Here is a 6990-nt window from a genome sequence, read left to right as displayed (position 1 = left end):
GGACACCGCCCATTCTCTCGCTCCAGACGGGGGCCAGAACCGGGAGCCGGGGAGCCTCGCTCCCATTGGTCGGCTCCCCTGCCGCTCACCGGAGAGGAGGCGGCGTCGCCTGCCCATCTCCCCACCCGCGAGCCAGGCTCGGGCATTGAATGGAAGGGCCTCGCCGAAATAAGCCTCGAGCGTGCGCACTTGAGGCGCTGCTGCCCAGGTAGGTTGGCTGTCCTCGTTGAAAGAAATCCACTTGCCGGGATTTCGCGGAGCCCCGGCCTCCTCGCCCCTCGGATTCAGCCGGGGCCAGACCCTCGGCGGGGGGATTAGCAAAAAGCCCTTTGAGGTGTTCGGGGCGCTGGCAGCGCGCTCCGAATCGCCTCCGCGCCCCGGCTCCCGTTTCACTCCGTTCCACTAAACACCTGAAGCTGGGCTAGCGGGGACAAAGCCCGGGGGGCCGGAAGCAAGGGGCCACGGGCCCCACGCCACGGCTCTGGGCCGTGGAGAGATCTCGGGCAACCTCGGAAAAGGAAGGGAAACTGAGGCAGCAGGACGAGGATCCAGGTCAACATGCTCTCAGCAGTCCCCCCCACATCCGTTGGTCACTTCCCGGTGGCCTCCCTAAGCTTAGTGTACATCCACGCCAGGGCGTCTTTCAGTGTTCTTTTGATCATAATAAATGCTTCTCCCACGGCCATTGTTGCCTAATGAAGCCCCCAACATTATTTTTGAGAAAGAAATGCATATTAAAGGCGCTGAAACAAATGAGCATATTTATAAATGCACACCTCTAGACCTACACATACACATGTGTCATCACCGTGTGAAACCCATGTTCGACCAGCACCTACAGTCTTCTCTCCGCCGAAAGGAAAACCGTAAGGCATTATTACCGACGCTTTCAGTGTTCTCTGCACGGCAGCACAGCTTTCGGCGGGGAGAAAGCGCCACACGATACATGTTCTGTGTTCATAATGAAGCGTGGCAATGAGCGGTGCTAGCGCTCCATCGAGAACAGAAATATCGCGTAGGGTGGAGAGGTGGGGAAGCCTCAGTCCGAGAGGAGGCCCTCGAGATGAGCTGTGAAACAAAGATACCCATAAAGAGGACAGACAGTACTGTCATAAAAATGGATCCAATATAAAGTAGGAGAGATGTACATTAGTAAGGACACGGGGAAGATGGGAGGCTAAATGGAAGAGTTTCATCGGGGAAGGGAATTAAAGGAGATCGGCAAGATCCTTCTGTCCCTCTTAGGGACCATCTGGAGATAATTCCCTTGTTGTCTTTCCCAAAGGTACTGATTTCAGGCCAGGTAAGAAAGAGCAGGTTGAATGGAAAAAAAAAAAAAAAAAAAGTATATCAAGACTTGAATTTCAAATGCAGAAGCAGTTTCAGTTTGAAGTATAGGAAGGAGAAAAAAGACTGTTGATGGAAAGAGGGAGCCGCTGCCCGTCAGTTAAAGAGTAGCCATAGCTGCGCAAAGTGGTTGATAGCTCCCTTGGGTTATAAAAACACAAAGAGATTTTCCTCCTGTTGCTATTTGTGGTGTTGTCATTTTTATTGGAAGATGGTCCCTGGATGTTTGTGGAGTTCAGTAGGGTATAAGCAGGGATATGGTAGTAAATGTTTGATGACTGACTCTCCAAGAAAAAAATGGACATGTGACCCATTTTGAAGTTTAGTCTAAATAAGAAACATTTCTTCCATCACCTTTTCTTTAAAAAATCCCACACGAGCAACAAAACAAAAAAGTAAGCTGTTTGGTAGTGTTGGCTGATATCCAAGATGTAAATGCTTGTGTTAAAAATTTAACAATCATCTGGCTAGAATCTGACCCTGGCACACTATTTGGTGCATCAGTGTATGTGTCTTCCAGACAATTCCAGGTCATGTTCCATGTGTGGATCCCTGGAAACATGGAGAGGGTGGGTACTGTGTGAACGGGAGATCATCTCAAGATTGAAAGCGTGTTGGATCCCAGGGCTGATCCCACAGAGAAAGCTGAGCTTCTTGCTGGCTATGATGACAAAGCCACAGTAGATAAGGATATCTGGCTGGCACAAATTGGAGTCCCCCGTGGTTATCACTTATGTGATACTTATGACTATTCTGTACTGCTTTCTGTTTCATTCTTTTGCACTTATTGCATATCTCTCCAATAAACTTCTCCATGTTGTCTCACAAACACATTCAGAATCTGTTTTGTTCTGATTTATAGCTAAAAGAAAGTTGTCTAGTCCAACTTCTTCAGTTTACATTAGATGCTGGAGATCACCTAGCCAGTTTCTCTTGGGTAGGATCAAGAACCTAATTCTTGATTCTAAATCTAGAGATCTATCCATGATACCACCCTCCACCTTTCTTTTTTTGCAGTTTTCAGCCATTCTATTCATGCCTTACTCCCTAGTGACCTTACTTGGGGTTTTCTTGGCAAAGATACTGAGTGATATTCCATTTCTTTCTCCAGCTCATTTTACAGATGAGGAAACTGAGGTAAAAAGGTTAAGTGACTTGCCCAGTGTTGAATAGCTAGTAAGTATTGCAGACCATTGGAACTCAGGGTGATGAACTTCTGTAACTCCAAGACTGGCACATTAGCCACTATGGTGCTCCCAAGCTGCCTACTATAGAATACATAGTTCTGGAATATTTTACAATTAGGGAAACTGAAGTTTAGTAATTACTTTCCCATACTTGCACATCTAGTAAATATGCAAAATAGAACCCATCTATTACTTTTTTCCAATGAAATCATGCTGTGAAATCTGAAAATGTTTTACCATTTTTAAAGTTCTGTATTTTGGGTTCCTTTTCTATATCTGTGACTCCCCTGTGCTGAAATCTCTGCCTTAAAATGACACTATTTGTGTAAGCCCAGCATATTTAGACCTTGAGCTTTGGATCCCCTAAGAAGATGCTGGGGATCATACTTTTGGCTCTTACACATAGCCTTTCAAAAGAAATATCTCTGCCAATTAATTGTATTTAGAGAGGCAGCCTAGTCCAGAGAAAGTGCATCGCTCTGGAAGCCAGAAGACCCGGGCTCCAGTCCCAGCTCTCTCATTGAGAATGATAGCTCCAATTTTTATGACACTTTACAGCTTATGAGGTATTTGAAATTTAATTTTGTCTTTGAGACTTAGGATGACCCTGCCAATAGGAATCTCAAATATTGTCCATGAAATCTGAAAAAGATACTTAATACGTACAAGGTACCATGCATTGAAAGATAAAATAATAAATAAATAAGATCTAGTTCTTTTCTTCAAAGATCTTACAATATTTCATGAGAAGTAAAACAAACATACAAAAGAACTATTATAGAAATTAGAATAAAGAGCAGCTAAGTGACACAGTACACAGAGCTGCAGATCTGGGGTCCAGCAGACCTGAGTTCAAATCCAGCCTCAGACACTTACTAGTTCTGCGACCCTGGGCAACTTACTTAACTCTGTTAGCCTCAGTTTCCTCATCTGCAAAATGAAGAAGGAAATGGCAAACCACTCCAATGGTCTTTGCCAATAAAAGTCCAGATAGGGTCATGAGAAGTCAGACGCAATTAAACAATAACAACCCCCCCTCAAAAAAAATTAGAATTTGAAGTCTTCTAGAAGAAAAGCAGTATTGAATGGCCTTGAAATCAGGAAGTTTCAAGTTCAAATCTTGCCTTTGACAAATACTTGTTGGGTGACTCTAACTTCTTAGTGTCTTCATATATCTCTCTCTAGCACTATAGGGCACAGAACAGGTTCTGATCTGCATGATTGTTTCCTAGGTCACTGAGTGAAACCACAGTCCTAGAGTGAGGGAGTGATTGGAAGTCTAAAAAGGGGAACAAACTCTATCAGACTGTAAATGGGAAGTTCCTTTTCTCTAGGAAGAGACAAGATTCAGAGAAAGTGACAGCTAAAGTAGCCTTTGAAGGATTTCAGGAATAGTAGTGTTCCCATTTCCAGACAGAGAAAACAAGGGTCTGAGTGACATGACTGGCAAATATCAAACAATTGGTGAGCAACAGAGTAGAGATTTTGCAACTTGACTCCTGGCCCGATCTCCTATTCGTTACACCATGCTGCCATTCTGTGTCCAAAGGCTGACAAGCTGCCACTTAGGACTGTGGCCTTGGACTGGTTATTTGTATCAAATGAAGTTCTGCATAAATATAAATATTATTCTCAATCAGAAGATAGCAAGTTGGCTGGGGTAGATGCTTTCTGGCTCTTAGGTATTTTCCCCCCACCTCTCAGATAGCAAGACCGATTCTTGAAGAAGAGCCCTGTTTTGTTAAGGGCCAATAGCACCGAACACTACACCATATTCCTAATGGGCTTTGGACGAACTTGAGTTGACAGTAAGCATGGACACGAATAAGATTCCTCCCTCTATCAGAATAGGGATAATAATGTATGACCTTCATGGGCTTTGTTGAGGCTTACATGAGATCAAAGGATCCTACATCTAGAGCAGGAAAGGACCCTAAAGTCTGGTCCAGACTCCTCATTATACAGGTGAAAAAATGGAGGCTCCATCAGCTTAAAGGATTTATTTGAGGGCCACTACCAGTAAGAGGTGGGGCTGGAATTTAGACCGAAATTATTTTTATGAAGTGTCATTCTGTAAAGTGCTATATAGAATTATTATTATCTAATGTCCCATAAATACAAGATCCCAGAAGACCTTATTTTTTTGTTTAATCATCTCTGGCTGATTACCTGACATGACTTTCCAGGGCTCACAGGAATCGATTTAATTATAATAGTGGCATAGAACATTATATTTTACTGTCTATTTACAACTCTGTAAAGTAATAGTGCAAGTAGTATTCTCTCCATGGAAGAAAGGAGAAAAGCCCAGAGAGAGGAAGTGATACACCCATGATTACACAGCTAGACAATGTCAAAGCTGAAACTTTTTGAGTCCTGTGCTCTTTCCAAAACAACCACGTGGTCCGCACCATGTTGGTATTGACAGGTAATGATAATGATAATTGATTGATTGTAGTGATAGTGATGGTGATGATCACTTCTGAGATTTAAAGAACTACCCTCCAGAAACTGAGAAAATACAGGCAAATATAGCAAATAAAGTCTTGCCTGCCTTGCTCTTCCTGTTCTTCAATGGTATTAACTCAAAGAGGGAGACCAAATGGATGATGTGACTGTTACTTAATTCTTCTGTTTGAGGAAATTCTCACCTAACTATCTGTAGCAGAAAGACAACTGGCCTTACAGCGACATTACTCATCGTTACTCTGAATTTGTTTTGTTTTTTTTCCATTTAACTAGCCCTGTTCTCCTGGACAAATCACATACCCTCCATGAGCTCACAGAGCTCTGAAAAATATCGCACTGAAAGTGGCCCTTAGAGTTATTCTGGCCAATCATAACATATATACAGAGTATCCCAAAAATCTTGCTTTAAGCTTTTTGTAATGGAAAACCACCCTAAGATTTTTTAGGCTTTGCGCCTATATACAGGTGCATGTGCATCCTTACGTTTCTTGCTGGAACGGACCTTAGGAGTTTGATCCAATCCCTATAGTTTATAGATGGAGAAACCAGCTCCCAGAAAAGTCACGTGTCTTGCTCAGTCAGTGTAGTAAGTAACAAAGGCAAAGTAACAAAGTAAGTACAAAATACCAATTTTGGTATTCAGATTATTGTGCTTCCAATCTTGTCTGCTCTCTGTGCTTCAAGCTGCCTGAACTGCTATTAAAACAAAAAGAACCAACATTATAATACATATATATATAATATATATATGATATATATATATATATATATATATATATATCTGTGTGTACATGGATTTATGCACGTCTATATCCATGGGTGTATATACAGATGCATAGATACAGGCATGTCTAGCTACCTTTCCATGCTTTTTCTTAGGGGGGGGGGTGTATGTGTGTGTGTGTGTGTATATGTGTGTGTGTGTGTGTGTGTGTGTGTGTGTGTGTGTGTGTGTGTGTAAAAACATCCCTAAGCATGGAATGGTCGACAGCTAAACTCAGTATAAGAAAGCCGGGGCTCCCTTCCTGCCTCTGATGCACACTGTGACCTTAGACATGGCACCTCCTCTCAGGGCCCCTCCCCCAACTTTCCAGGACTCTGAGTAAGAGGGTTGCTGTCTGCATTGTGGAGAGAATCAGTTCACGTGGAGTTCCTAAGGCCACCCATGAAATATCCCCCAAAGCAGGGAAGCCGGAGGCTTGCCCACCGCCAGCGCCGAGGACTGGCGCGGGCAGGTGTGGAGCTGAAGCTCCCGGAGGGCGGGCCTGCCACATTCTTTGAGCTCGGGCCGGCACTCGGCAAAGGCCCCCGGAGATGCCAGTAAACGGCCGGAGGCTGACCTTGCGCCCCGACGCCAGCTGCGTGGCCCCTGCTTTGCTCTCTCGGTTTCCCAGTTTCTACCACGGGCAGCTCGTCACGAGGGCCCCACGCAGGTTTTGCTGTGTGACTCACACATATAGCTTTGCTTTGGCCTTGGGTTTTGGGTTGGGGTTTGTTGTTTTCCAGAATATGAGTCTCCTTACATCTTAGCAGGAGGGAAGTCTGCTTATTTTAATTTAAAAAATACAAACAAGAAACCGGTTTTAGCAAACACGAAACCCGGGGTCTGCGCACAGGACTGGAGAGCCTTCTTGACTGACAGCTGTCATTCTCCCCCCCCCCCCACGCCGAAGTCAGAGGGGTCTCTCCATGAGCTAACGTGTCCCCCGTGGGGCTTCGCGGGGTCACGCCCTCCCCGGGCACCTGGGGGGGGGGGGATCTAATTATCCCTGGAGCAGGACGGCAGCCCGGGGCAGCGGGATAGCCCGAGGCTCGCCAGGTAGTGACGCTCCGGCGCGCGCTGCCCGCCCCCAGAGCAGAGCGCGGAGTCTCCCCCGGACGCGGCCGAGGCGCACGCAGGGCGTGGGTGTGCGGAGGGGGCGCGCACCTCTGGGGCCCGAGCCCGAGTGGGCGGGGAGCCGCCTCTGCTGCAGTGGGCGGGCCGTGG

This window comes from Sminthopsis crassicaudata, chromosome 6 (assembly GCF_048593235.1).
Source record: "Sminthopsis crassicaudata isolate SCR6 chromosome 6, ASM4859323v1, whole genome shotgun sequence".
NCBI lineage: Eukaryota > Metazoa > Chordata > Mammalia > Dasyuromorphia > Dasyuridae > Sminthopsis > Sminthopsis crassicaudata.
Note: the sequence above shows the minus strand (reverse complement) of the source record.